At 41.0% G+C, this 15,332-nt stretch overlaps 1 non-coding gene across 1 annotated transcript; it reads right to left on the bottom strand.

The window, feature by feature from the left end:
- Positions 1-1,485: 1,485 nt before the first annotated feature.
- On the bottom strand, positions 1,486-1,593 carry LOC132003024 (U6 spliceosomal RNA). Its single transcript, XR_009400104.1, has one exon. It is a non-coding gene; the product is annotated as a U6 spliceosomal RNA (small nuclear RNA).
- Between the last annotated feature and the right edge of the window lie 13,739 nt (positions 1,594-15,332).

Genomic DNA, 15,332 nt, shown 5'->3' with positions numbered 1-15,332 from the left:
CTCACATGTAGAATTTAAGAAACAAAACAAAGGACAAAAGAGAGAGAGAGGGGAACAGACTCTTAACTATAGAGAACACACTGATGGTTACCAAGGGGAGGTGAGTGGGGGGTTGGGGGAAATAAAAAATGAAAAGGATTTAAGGAGTATGCTTTTGATGAGCACCAGGTGATGTATGGAATTTACTTTATTATACACCTGAAACTAATACAACATTATGTTAGCTACACTGGAATTAAAATTAAAAACTTAAAAAAAAAGAAGTTGGTTTTAATGGTTTCCAGTTGCCAGTTTGGTAAGATGCCCACTATCAATCTATGAAATTTAGTGCTCAAATCAAATAATATGTTTATTTCATTTATGCAAAATTTTAAAGATATCCCCATATTGCAGGGGGATAAAAGGGAATCAGTTTGTCAGTATTTTGATTAAGATGGTATCGAGGTTCCTCTTACTTCTGGATCCGATGCGAGAGAGCTGGGTTTGTAACTGGAATGCCAGGAAACAGAGTGGAGGGCGGAGCAGCAGATTTTTTATTTACTGGTTTCTTTTTTTTTTCTTTCTTTTTTTTTTTTTTTAAAGATTTTATTTATTTTATTTGACAGAGAGAGAGAGATCACAAGTAGGCAGAGAGGCAGGCACAGACAGAGGGGGAAGCAGGCTCCCTGCTGAGCAGAGAGCCTGATGCGGGGCTCAATCCCAGGACACCGAGATCACGACCTGAGCCGAAGGCAGCGGCTTAATCCACTGAGCCACCCAGGCGCCCCTATTTACTGGTTTCTTTCTCACTGTTCCAATTCTTAGGTCTAGGGAGAGAAGGAAACTGGCAGCAGAAATACTTGAATCCATGATTATCCTATATATATATATATGTCTGTGACATTTCTTCCTAGGGCCAGTAACAGTTTTCCTTCCTTAGGAACAAAGACACGTGGGAAAGAAACTACAAAAGGAAACATGATCAGGAACAACAAAATGACGCTGGGGGGCGTGCCAGATGGATGGCATGCTCCACGGTGAAGCTGGTCAGGCCCTGGTTTCTCCGATCAACGTTTGCCCTATCCCCAAGTGCCCATTACACAGGTGGAGGGTGGAGGCAGTGAGGTAGAAAGCTTCCCTACTCTGTGCAAAGGAGATGAACATACCTGTCTGTTCTCAGGGGCCTCTCAGGGCCCTCTGAGGGGCACCACAATCTCGCCATCAAGAATAGAGGTAGACAGGGACACCTGGGTGGCTCAGTCAGTTAAGTGTCTGCCTTGGGCTCAGGTCAAGATTTCAGGCTCATGGGATTGAGCCCCATATCAGACTCCCCCCTCAGTGGGGAACTGCTTCTCTCTCTCTCTGCCACACCCCCAGATTGTGCTCTCTGTCTGTCAAATAAATAAATAAATAAAATCTTTAAAAAATGGAGGTAGACAGATAAGAGTGAGAGGTACCTGGGTGTCACACACACACACACACACACACACACACACACACATTATATTTAATATAGAACCCGTCACGAATTCACTTGTCATCCTTGTGCCAGGGGCCCGGCTAATCTTCTCCGTATTGTTCCAATTTTAGTATATGTGCTGCCAAAACGACCACTATATATATTTTCCCCTTTTTTATTGAGATATAACTGACATGCAACATTATAGTATTATTTTCAGATGTACAACATAATGACTCAATATTTGTATATATTAGGAAACTATCACCATAGTAAGTCTAGTAAATATCCATCACCACACATAGTTACAAGTATTTTTTCTTGGAGAGAGCTTTTAAGCTCTACTCTCTCAGCCACTTTTGCATATATAATACAGTGCCATTAACTATAGTCACCATGCCTCTCTTTTTAATCGGTATATTTGTAATGCATTTTGATATCTGATATGACCATTATCTCCTCTTTACTTTTTTAAAAGCCATATTATCTTTAATTTTAACCCTACTCTTCCTCTTTTTAAGATTTTATTTAGAGAGAGTGCACGAGCAGGGATGGGGCAGAGGGAGAGGCAGAAAGAAAAATCTCAAGCAGACCCCATGCTGAGCTCAGAGCCTTACGCCACGCTCCATCCCACAATTCTGAGATCGTGACCTGAGCTGAGGTCAAAAGTCAGAATCAACCAACTGAGCCACTCAGGCACCTGAAACCTACTCCTGCTTTTCAAAATGTCTATTATTCTCACGAATTCATGCCAAATAAAATGAAATCTTAGGTCACTAAAGAGAAGAAGGATCAAGGAAGAATGGACATTTGGAATTTCTTTTTATTTCATTTTCTAGAAGTAAGACTTAAAGCCATCTTGAAATTTCTGAATGGCTAACTGTAGAGGTTAGGACTGACTCTGGAAGCCACGATTTCCTGACTTTGAATCCCAGCTCTACCGCTCACAAGCTGGGTTGGCTTGGATAAGTTTCTTAACCTCTCTATGTCCTCACAGTAACACATTGGGATAATATTAGAATACCTACTACAGGCTTGTTGTGAAGATTGAACAAGTGAATACACAAATCTCTTGGACAGTGCCTGGCAGGTAGGAAGTTCTTAGTAAATGCTGACTCCTAGTAACGCCTCCCTAGAACATATATACCACAAGAACAAAAATTTCTCTTGTAGCCACTACCCCATCCCCAGCATTTAGAAAACAGCAATAAATGTTTGCAGTTCAGTTCAGTGAAGTTCAACAAATATTTATGAATATTTATGACAGGCCTGACAGGTACCAGAGATCCAGTGATGAGTAAGAATTGGTCCCTGGCCTAGAGAGGTGAAGACAGATAGGAGGATAGTGTAGCTCAAATACTCTACTTCCACTGAAAGCTTTCCTGATGCCCCAGTATGGGTGGGGCCCGTTCTGCAACCCTGTGCAAACTTTTGTCCTGTTCTTAGCAGGTGGTAATTTGTCTGTCTCCTCCCACTGACTAGACTGAGCAATCCGAGGTCGGGTGAGTGGATCCCAGCGCCAGGGCCATAGCACCCAGCCCGGTCTCTGCTATGTAATCTGCACAAAATATGTGGTAAAGAAATAAAAGATGATGAACAAACCTGGTAATCTTTAGAGGACAAGAGGAGTTGTTAGGGTTTTTTTTGTTTTTGTTTTTTGTTTTTTTTTTTTTGAACAGCCGTGTCATAGCTTTAAGAAGAAAGACATGTACTATACTGAAAATTATTTTTAAGTGCCATAATAAGCTCAATTTCATAAAATCTCCTTTTCACCCTTCTTAGGTAGAAAACTGTTTTTGAAAGTTACATAAGAGGAAACACCTAAGTTAAGTAGTGAGAAGTGAAAATAAAATGACACTGTTACCTCAGTGAGGTCGCCATGCAACCAGTAACACCAGTGCAAGGAGCTGACAGACCATCTCAGGACTTGAGTCACTTCCACACAGCCGCAGGGATTTCCCTCCTTTAGAAGCCTTGCCAGCCAGAGAAAGAGTCACTCCCCACCTCACTCCCCACTCCCCGCACCCCACCCCTCCCCATGTCAGAAGTCTTTTATAGAATACCTTTTAAAATGGTGAATTAGATGGAGCGCCTGGGTGGCTCAGTGGGTTAAGCCTTTGCCTTCGGCTCAGGTCATGTGGGATCGAGCCCCTCATGGAGCCCTGCAGCGAGCCTTGCAGCGAGCCCCGCAGCGAGCCCTCTGCTCCAGGGGGAGCCTGCTTCCTCCCCTCTCTCTGCCTGCCTCTCTGCCTCCTTGTGATCTCTGTCTGTCAAATAGATAAATAAAATCTTTAAAAAATGATGAATTAGAATGCCTCTGGTCGTTATGGAAAAACAGAAGACACTGGTCAAACTAAGCAAGCAGTTTGGCTAAGGATGAGGGATTAAATGCTGGGATAATCCCAGCTGTGGTTTAGGGTTGCCTGAGACTCTGGTGGGCGGGCTTTCTCCCAGCTGTGTTACCGTATCAACCTTATATTCCCCCAGGATGCAGGGCAGGGAGGCTGTGGTAGGAATGGGCAAAAATGGTTTTACACATGGAAAAGCGTTCCTATTGGTTCCTATTGTCTTTGTGGGCTCCTCCGAGAGTGTCTCCCCCCAGGCACACCCCCCTCTCATCGCCAAAGGGCCAGGATCCACTCGCTCTCTCCCTACCCAGCTGGGAAAAGCTGGAGCCAGGGAGCCCCTTACCAGCAGAGTGAAAATGACCCGGAGAGTTTCACATGGGATCCTGAGAAGGGCTGTTAGTATTTTAATAGATGAAATCTTAATCCAAGAAAACGCATTCCTGAGTTTCCAACTCTCAGGCATCAACCAGCAAGCAGTGGGAGGGGACTTCGGGTCTCGCCAACCGCCAGCAGCTGTCTTCTCCACCTACTTAGATGGCTGATGTGTCTTAAATCTCAGTTTCTGTTTAAAAAAAAAAATGAAAGAAAGAAAGAAAAGAAAAGAAAAAAAAGTTCTCTTTCTTCTTCCATAAAAATTTCCCTAGGGTTGTGGCCCCTAAAAAAAATATTACAATCGCATGTAATGTCTTAAGGAAAACCACAAGTATGAAAACCTCGGGGGTAGTCTTTCATCCAAATACTTAAGATGATCTGAAACTATCAAAAAATCAATCACGTTATAACCTCCCACTCCCCAAATCAGAGCAGAGGGAGATGGCTTTGGAATCTCACAGTCTTCCCCCAGCTGAAATCATTCTGGGAGAAAACCAGCGTTCTATCGCCATCAGACAAGACTTTTGCTTAAGATCTCTGCATTAGTGACTGGACAGGCTTTCTCGCCCCTTTCCAAAGGGTTTACAATCACCCCTCCCTCCCTAGGGGTTTGGGAATGAATCATCAACTCTGTTTTTTTCAAGCACACTATTAAATTAGGCTGCAGCCTGGAACCAAACATTTGTTCTTACAAACATTTCTTTTGTGTCATCACTATAACGGATACCAGAAATCCAGTAGGCTGCCCTTATCTCCCACAAGGCAGTGGCAGGGACAGCCGGGCCCACACTTCTGCTGTTGTGCACCATTTGGACAAATGTAAAAATCATTTTTTCAGGGTCGGGGAATTCATGCTAAAATTAGAACGGGTCAACTTAAATTTACAGGAAAATTCGTAATTTCTGATCATTCATACTGAGAAGTTAAAAACAACTTCTTCCTCTGACTCTCCATCTTATGTAAGATGCCTTTAAAGGACAGCCACATGTTAAAATAAACAGTGTTTTTCAGATTCCAGCTTCAAGCACTTCAGGATGCTTTCTGTCCATTTTTAATTTCCGGAAGCAGCCATTGCTGAATAGAAAAATACATAGTTATAATAATGGCTACTATTTAGTGAAGTCTTCTTGTGAAAATCAGATCTTGACCGAAGTCTGTAGGTGAGATGACATATATAAAAGCACCTAGCACCGTTCAAGAATTCATTCTTTAATCCCACAGTGAGCACCATCCCTTTGCTAGCGATTCAGATGCAGCAATGAACAAAACATACAGAACCCCCCGAGGTAGCACTTCTATCACAGGGAGGATGGGGTAAGATAGATTATAAACAAAATACATCAGTAAATATACAGAGAATTTGCTAGAGAGAAATGAGGGCAGGAAAGGAGACTACACAGTGGTGGGGGTGAAGACATTACAGTTCTAAGCAGGAGGGTCAGGAAAGGGGGCATTTGACCAAGGTCTTCTTTGAGACATGATTTGAAGAAGAGGACTCCAGGGGCACCTGGGTGGTTCAGTGGGTTAAAGCCTCTGCCTTCGGCTCAGGTCATGATCCCAGGGTCCTGGGATCGAGCCCTGCATCGGGCTCTCTGCTCAGTAGGGAGCCTGCTTCCTCCTCTCTTTCTGCCTGCCTCTCTGCCTACTTGTGATCTGTCTGTCAAATAAATAAATAAAAATCTTTAAAAAAAAAAAAGAAGAAGAAGAAGAAGAGGACTCCAACATGGAGGAAACCACAAGTGCAAAGGCCCTGAGGCAGGAGTACCTAGCATGGTTAAGGAATAGCAGAGTCCAGTGATGTCTGTGCTGAGTAAGTAAGGGAGAGGGGGGTTAAGTCATAGAGATGGGGTGGGGAAGGGAGTGAGCAGATTATGCAAGGCCTTGTATGGCATTGCAAAAACTTTGGCTTTTACTTCAAATGAAGTGGGAAGCCATGTGAAGATGATGAACAGAGAAATGACATGATCTAACTTAGTGTTTGAAAAATGACTTTAGGGGCGCCTGGGTGGCTCAGTCTGTTAAGTGTCTGCCTTCACCTCAGGTCATGATCCCAGGGCTCCCTGCTCAGCGGGGAGCCTGCTTCTCCCTCCCACTCCCCCTGTTTGTGCTTTCTCTCTCTTTTTCTCTCTCAAATAAATAAATAAAATCTTTAAAAACAATTAAAAATTTAAAAAGAAAAAAAAGATTCTGGTTGCTGTGTTGCAAATGGATTTAAGAAAGGCAAGGATAGAAGCAGACAGAGTCACTGGATACATATTGGGTTCTCCAGAAATACTTGTTTATTACAAATTGCATTTTGACATGAAGTTCCCTCTTTTTTTTTTACTCATTCTCCTTTGGAAAAAATGTACTTGCTTATTCCCTTCTTCTCCGTGTTATTTGAGGTTGTACCATATTCAAATTGGGAAGCAATACGAAGAAATTGCATTTCTTTGAAACACTGAACATGTTTCAGTCTTTTCACCAAATCAGATTGGTCTCATTTGACTTCTCCTTTTCTTTTCCTTAATTTGGGCAAAGAGTTTAAGATGGCTATTGTCCATGAGCAGAAACAACTACAAATCAACAGAAGCAGAGGACGGCAGCCTTAATACCAGTGGCTACCATTTTTTGAGTGCTCTGTCAATGCTAGGCACCATGCTTAGTGTTCAACATGGATTAGCTCATTTAGTCTTCTCAATGACTTGTTGAACCAGGTACCGTTACTGTCATTTCCCCAGAAGGAGAAAAGTTAAACAACCTCCTGAGGTTTTGCAGCTGGCAAACGGCCAGGCCGGGATTGGAACGGAAGCCATGAGGCTCAGAACCCATGCAGGCGACTGCCACCTTATGTTACCATTACCTCCCAGCCACCCAGAGAAATGCCCACTCCAAGGACTGAGGAGGGAGGGGAGACCACAGGAGACTTTGTCTAGCAATGCTGGGGGGTAACTCTGTCCATTTGGTTTTATTGTGGTTGACCCGAACAGGAATGAAAAGACTTTTTCATTCAAAGACTTTTTTTTTTGTCTTAGATATAATATCCCCTCCCCCCTCCCAAAAAAAGTAGAGACCAAAGGATGATATATATCAGGGTTCACCCAACACCACGTGGGGGATAGAGAACTGTACCTGCTGGCCAGAGTATCCTGATCCCCCGCAGTAAGTGTACTCTATTGCAGAATGAACAGCATGTTAGGTTTCTCTGTAGAATGAATAAAACACTCCTCCAGTTCCTTTGTGCTGGTTAATGAACAAATGGCATTTCTGTGGATAAATCAGCTTTTTGTGAGTTTGGTTTGCTTGAATCAGCTCCTCCCCCACCCCCCATTGCCTCCCAGCACCCTGCCAGTCTCTTCCCCATTGCCCCCCCACCCCCCCCCCTCCCCCCGTTACCCCCCACCCCCCCACTCCTGGGCTCCACTCTTGCTCCTGCAGCTCCCCCCCTGTCCACAGCTTTATCAGTCCCGGGGCTGCATTAGGCCCCCTCTACTCAAGGGGCCCGCCTGCACCAAAGAGCCAGCTCCCCCTCTATACACACCCCTGGTTCCGATGACTGTTCAGTTGTTTACAACACAATACAGATTTATTTGGGGAAAGGCGTTTAAGTTATTTTTGTACTGTGATTTTGATTTATTTAAGCTTCTCTCATCTAATTGAAGAAGCTTGGTACATTTTGTGTTTGTCATTTGGTTTGTCATTCTGTACTCTGGATTGGTTGCATCCCAGGAATGCATGGTTCCTATCTTTTTTTTTTTTTTTTTAAAGATTTTATTTATTAATTTGTCAGAGAGAGAGAGAGAGAGCACGAGCTCAAGCAGGGGGAGCAGCAGGCAGAGGGAGAAACAGACTCCTTGCTGAGCAAGGAGCCCAACATGGGACTCCATCCCAGAACCCTGGGATCATGATCTGAACCAAAGGCAGATGCTTAAAGGACTGAGCCACCCAGGTGTCCCCATGGTTCCTGTCCTGTTTGCCATCTGAGGTCTGGGAAGCTGAGTTGGTAGACAGTCATATCTAATGCAGTTATTGTGACATGGATTACAGATTTATCTCTTGCTGTAACTTGGTGAGAAAATGAACTCAGAGTTTAAATAAACTAGTAACTGACAATATTGGAAAAACACCAAACAGTTTACTCTGCTTCCTTTCTCTCTCCTGGTGACCAGACTCTTCATCAAGTCTCTGCCTCCTGTCTGACTCCTTAGGATAGCTTAGCACATTGTTTTTCTCATGTAAACATTTGATACATTCTGTGTATATTACAGATGTTTTGTGTGTGTATGTATTTTTTTTATTTAAAAAATCCTGCTTCCTCCTCTCTAACAATACAGTAATTGCAGGGAGAAGGACATGCTGACCAGAGGAGAGAGGTGAAAAAGAGATTTTATTCTATGGTATATAGCATATTCTACTTTTTGAAATCTGAACAAAGTTTGTGAATGATCTATTCAAGTTCATGAATTGACATACTTTTAAAATAAAACTGCAGTATTTAAAAGAAATTCATTCTCTTCTATATAGAGTCAAAAACACTTTCACTGATGAAGAAAACTTTAAATTTTTTCTTTAAATTCAATTTTGTTAACCAACAGTATATTACTAGTTTCAAGGGTAGAGTTTCGTGATTGATCACTTGCATATGATACTGAGTGCTCATTCTATCAGGTTTCCTCCTTAATGCCCATCACCCAGTTACCCCATCCCACCTCTACTCCCCTTCCAGCAGTTGGTTCTTAGAGTCTCTTACGGTGTGCCAGGCCATATATATATATATTTTTTTTTTAATGGAAAAATAAGCTGCTCTGGATAAATAATGTTGTAGGAAAATAATTGTTAAAAGCACTCTCCTCTAATAATTATTAAGCCACAGGCAAGTAGAAATTATAACAATATATGCTTAAACATAATTTTAAGGAAATCTTATAGCAATGTCATGTTTCCTCAGTTTATATCAGTGCAGCAAAACACAGGTACAATTGTAGATACCAAAAGGCATTTATTACTGAATAAGGATGAAGTACCATACTTTAGTGGTGACAAAATTCTAGAAACACTTCCATTAATGTGAAGAATAATACAAAGATTAATGATACAAAGATAATACAAATATAATATAATATATAACATAATACAAATATAATAATAAAAGATAATACAAAGATAATGCCCAATGTGGCATTTGTTCCCAGGATCCTGGGATCATGACCTGAGCTGGAGGCAGACGCTTAACCTACTGAACCACCTAGGCGCTCTGGTAGGTCTATTTTTAATTTTCCAAGGAACATCCTTACTGTGCTCGATAGTGGCATTCCCACTAACAGTGCACGAGTGTTCCTTTTTCTCCACATCTTTGCCAACACTTGTTTCTTGTATTTTTTACTTTAGCCATTCTGAGGTGTGAGGTGATATCTCATGGTTTGGATTTGCATTTCCCTGATGAGTGATGTTGAACATCTTTTCGTGTGTCTGCTGGCCATCTGTATGTCTTCTTTGGAGAAATGTGTGCTCACGTATAGATAGGCTCTTAAAATTCAGGAAGAGAAGTAACAGAACTCAATATTTTACATTCAGAGGCAGTTCACAAAAGAAGTAGTTATATATCCAAAAAATACTTTCAAAACTCAGGCTCACTAGAAATCAAAGAAATGCAACTAAAAACAAGATCCTATTTTTCATCTATTAGATTAAGAAAGATGAAAAAGAATGGTATACTCAGGGTGACAAAAGTATAGAGACAGGACATTTTCAACCACTCTTTGTGGGAAACTGAAACAGTTTAGCAACAAATGTTTACAAAAATCTTAAAAACGTACTCACTGCTTGATCCAGAAATCCCACCTCTAAGTATTTGTCCTGGGAAAACAACCAGTTATTTACAAAGATTTACAAGAAAGTTCACTGATACACTGTTTACAAAATCTTAAAAAAAAAAAAAAAGGGAAACAATATAAATGTTTCATAGCAAGGTATTGATTTAATAACTTTTGATAACCCCAAGTTGTAAAATATTATGCATCTATTAAATAATATTTTAATGGTGTATCTATTGACATGGACAGTATTTATTACATTTTGGTAAATGAAAGTATAAAATGGCATTAATGTATCTTGTAAAAATTGTAAATGCTACATACACTATTTTGGCAAAGGTCTGGATGAAAATAAACCACCATGCTTATGGATAATTTTTCTTTTTCATGTATCCCGTTTTCATTTTTCTATAATTACATAATAAAAATATTTTCAACAGAGAATAACAAAATTCAAACATTGAAGGGAGAATAAATGGAGAAATTACTTTAAAAAAATAAAAAAAAGAGTGGTGCCTGTGTGGCTCAGTCGTTAAGCATCTGTCTTCTGCTCAGGTCATGATCTCAGGGTCCTGGGATCGAGCCCTGCATGAGCCCTGCATCGGGTTCCCTACTCAGCAGAGAGTCTGGTTCTCTCTCTCCCTCTGCCTCTTCCCCCCACCCTGACCCTGTGCTCTCTTTCTCTTGCAAATAAATAAATAAAATCTTAAAAAATGAAAATTAAAAAAAGAGAATCCTGGAGTGCCTGAGTGGGTTAAGCATTCCACTCTTGATCTCAGCTCAGGGTCGCGAGTTCAAGTCCCATGGTGGGCTCCACAGTGGGCATGGGCCCTACTTAAGAAGAAAATTAATAATAAATAAATATGTAAATAAAAGGGAATTCTGAAGACAAATTTTCTTTGTGACTAAATCTCTTGACTGTAGATTAGGCTACTTTGGTGCCATGAAAAAGGTCCTCTGAACTTCTCCTAACACTGAACTATGGCTAACTAAGTGACAAGAGGAGAAAGGAGGGCCTGAATATTCTTTGCAAAATCCTGCCTGCACAGTGCTATTTTAAAAATCTTACTAATGGTCACAAAGGATCTTGAAAACTGAAGGCTAAATAAATTATGGTGACAGAAATGAATGAGCAGAAAATCTATGGTCTGGGAATTTTTATATGTATGATAAATCAACTCAGCATCTAAGGCCTGTTTTTTAGATCGTAACCCCTGCTGGGGAATTCTTAAGGAGTGCTGCTGGACAGGCTATTTTGTTTTATTATTTACTCTTCATTTTTTTTCCAGGAATACTTGAACTGAAGTTTGGCTTCCTGTTTTTCTACTTCTTTAAGAAATAAAAATAAATAATGAGATCAAAACTCAGTTCTCTCTTATTATAATGCATTCAGAAATCAGTTATAATGAGCCAAGAGATTACTCCCTGTGCTGGACAAAATGTGTGGTGCCAAACAGATCTGAGGGAGGCTTTTCTCTTCTGGAAATGTGGGTATGAAATATGCAAAGTGCATGAGGCCAGCCCCGGGAGGGTCCAATAGCATATTCTGTACCCGACTATGTTCGCCTTTTACACTGTGCCTGAACCGACATGCAACTTAAGAAATCGGTGTGATTTGGTTACTTACTATTTGAATATGCTATTAATGAAGGCTATCAGTGTTTTCGGTTGGGTCCCCCAGGAAACAGATGCTGAGACCGAGATTCGTGTGCAGGAGGTGTATTGGAGAATAATGCCCGTCAGAGAATCTGGGAGTGAGACAGAGGTTGACTGGCCCTCATGAGAAGCTCATTAAATGGGCATATCGAGGCCAGAGGGCTGGATCTTTGTACTGTCCCACCCCTCACCTCCCAAGGAGAGTGGACCTACACTTGAGGGAAGCAGCTTCCTTTAAGCAAGTCCTCGGGAGGACTCATGAGGTAAGGCGTCAGCAGCCAATAAGTATTTCAGCCACCTGGAGGTCTGAGGGTTTCCAAACTAAAGGGGATTCTGGGCTAAGAGCTATAGATTGAATATTTGTATGCCGCCCCTGGCCCCCAAATTCATATGTTAAACCACTAATCCTGGACATGACAGCAGTTGGAGGTGGGACACTGGGACACTTGGGAGGTAATCAGGGTTTAATTAGGTCATGAGAGTGGAGCCCCCCTGATGGGATTACAGCCCTTGCACAAGCAGAAAGTGATACCCAAGATCTCTCCCTCTCTCTCTCTCTCCGTGATGCATGTACCAAGGAGGGGGCCCTGTGAGGACATAGCCAGGAAAAGTGCTCTCACCAGAACCTGGCCATGCTAGCATCCTGATCTCAAGACTCAACCTCCAGAAGCATGAGAAAGAAATGCTTGTGTAAACCACATGGTAATTTATTTTGGCATCCTGAACTTTCTGAGACACTGGGCACTGTGGCAAACACAGCTAGTAACTTCTATTAACATGGGGACATATCCAGAGTCTATTGTACTTGGTGAAAATGCACAAAAGACAAACTAAGAGTTGAAGGTAGAACTCTTAAGAAAGCAGTTCTTTATTTTTGCTAAAAAAAAAAAATTAATAACTTCTAGAGGGGTAAAGTAGAAAAAATCGTTACTCTCTACTTTCTGCCCCATTATCAGTCCAAGTTATATTGTAAATTATTCTGTTAATAAAGAGTGAATTTAGTGTCCAAGAGGAAAAGTTTAAATTAAATTTGTTTCCCAAATCATATTTGTTTGCACTTTGTTCAGGACACTGAAAAGGCCACTTAGTGTTGGCCACCTATGTTTCATCCTAAATAGTGGAAAATCTTTGATTCAAACTTCATCTTGAAAAATGAAAAAAGATCGTGAAACAGCATTTATTTTCACTTCGTATTTAACAAAATGTAGGCTATCCTGATAACTACAGGCTGACTTTGAGAACTAAGAACAAACCCAGGGATTGATTAGGAATTTTTTTTTTTAAGATTTTCATTTATTTATTTGACAGACAGAGATCAAAAGTAGGCTGAGAGGCAGGCAGAGAGAGAGAGAGAGAGGAGGAAGCAGGCTCCCGCTGAGCAGAGAGTCTGATGTGGGGCTCGATCCCAGACCCTGGGATCATGACCTGAGCCGAAGGCAGAGGCTTTAACCCACTGAGCCACCCAGGCGCCCCTGATTCGGAATTTTTAACCTAGTTTTCTTCCAACAAAATTCTATATTAGCACAAATGCCATTCCTTCCTGTATATTTCACTTGTGCAGCATAAAAACAGAGACGGACATTTGGGAGTTTTATTGATTTTACGAGGATCCCTCAGTCCTTAAATTTGAACTCATGGGAGTTGAACTCATCTTTGGAAAAATCTCTGCCTCCTTCAAGATATTTCTCTTTAGTTGTGGACCTCTGCATTCAAACATGGTCTCAACAGGTCCAAAATAGAATTCTCGATTCTTGATCTTCCTTGGTGCCCCTCCCCCAACTCCACCTTACTGGCTCAAGACAACTATCTAGGAATGGAGCTTTGACTTCTCTTTTCTTCATCCACAAACTATACCCGATCCGTTGGCAAATCCATTAGCTCTAAGCCCCAAACTGACTACTTCTCACCACCTCCTCTGCTACCTTCCGGTGCTGCCTGCTACCAGCCCTCGCCTGAACTACTTCAGTAGCTATTTTTAAATGGGCCCCAGTTTCTACTCTTGAGTCCCTACAACCACTCTCTACAAAGCAGTCAGAGTGACACTTAATATTTTATTTTTATGAGGTACTACATTTATGCGGTTCAAAATTCAGCATGCTATGAAAGAAGATATACCCAGAGAAGTCTTAAACCCATTCCTGCATTCCTCACCCCAACCCTCTAAATAAGAACCACTTCCACTGGTGTCTTTGTCTTTTTTTTTTTTTCTTTCTTTCTTGGGTTTTTAAGGCAAATGCAAGCATTTATAAATTTATCTCCTATCTTATTATACAAAAGGTAGCCTACCATTTGCATTGCTCTATAAGTTTTAAATCTTGCTTTCTTTTGTTGACCAACATGTCTTAAACTCTCTCCTTATAGGTACAGAGAGACCTTCCTTGTTTCTGGAGCTACATGTCATGCCATCGTTGTCAAACCAAGCCCCTTTTGCTGCACATCACAACTGCATCCATTTGTTGCTCTTACAAATAGGGCAACAATAAATAACCTTAGACATGTGTCATTTCATACATGTGGCGATGCATCTAAGGGATAGAATCACAGAAATACAATAGCAAGATCCTATATTTTTAGACTATTTGCCAATGTCAACATGAGAATTTTCGAGATAGATCTGATTGTCACTTCTCTTGCTTAAAGGCCTCCAAAAATTTCTCATCCTAACCAGAATGAAAACCACTCAGAACCCCAAGTCCCTTCCCAATCTGTCCTTTGCCTACCTCTTCAGTATCACCCACCTCTTTCCCTCGCTTGCACACTGGCCTTCCTTCAATAAACCTGAAAAATTCCATAGCTTTGCAAGATCTTAGCAGTTTTGCTTTGTAGTTGATTTGCATTGCATTTGTACCGTATTGTCAAATAGGTATAAGAATGCAGTCATCAGCTGGGCATGTGATGAGGGAGTTGATCCCTGGAAGGGAAGCATCAGTGTTCATGTTTAATGGAGATGGATATTTGAGTGGGTGTTATAAGTAGTCATTTGATAAATAAACATTTCTGGATTATGATGATTCTTACTCTCCTGCCCACCTTCAAACTTCAGGAATCCAGATCATAGGTGCTGAGATAATGAGGATGTTCTATCTTTCAGTAGCTGCATGACCATGGATCCCAGACATGTAAAGATGGAACCCTAACCTCACAGAGAAAGGCAACATGGCTTGGAAAGCTACAGATGTTGTGTTCTGCTGTGGATTCTGCCATAAAATCAGCTGTGAGGACTTTAGCAAGCCATTCAACCTTTCCCTGGCACATTTGATTTGTATGGAAAGGAAGAAAATGGAATGCATCATTATTAATCTTATTAATCTTATTCTTTTTATTAACTCTGCCCCCTCTTTTTCATATCTATTTAGAAATTCTGTCCACTTAAAAATTATTGGTTAGTAATGTAATTATTTATTACTTTATTTATAGTCTTATTATTTAAATTATTTAAAGATAAAAATTTATTTATTTACATGTTACCACGTTCACAGTTCATTCTCATCATGCTCATATCTGTGATTAATTTATCAAGGATTTAGATAGCTTCCAATTTTGTTTTCCAATAAGTAATCAACTGGTAAGCAAACTGCTTGGTTGAGTTGATATAATACCACCCAAAGCAAAGAAACTTCATATTTTAATTTTCCTGAATGGCTTTACCTCATTTAATCCCTAAGAATTAAGAGGCTGCAGGTTGAGAATCTCTGGTCCCAGCTGACAATAAGTTTCTGTACAAGT

This window comes from Mustela nigripes, chromosome 15 (assembly GCF_022355385.1).
Source record: "Mustela nigripes isolate SB6536 chromosome 15, MUSNIG.SB6536, whole genome shotgun sequence".
Classification (NCBI taxonomy): Eukaryota; Metazoa; Chordata; class Mammalia; order Carnivora; family Mustelidae; genus Mustela; species Mustela nigripes.
The sequence above is the reverse complement of the archived record's forward strand: the minus strand, read 5'-3'. Positions and strand labels throughout refer to the sequence as shown.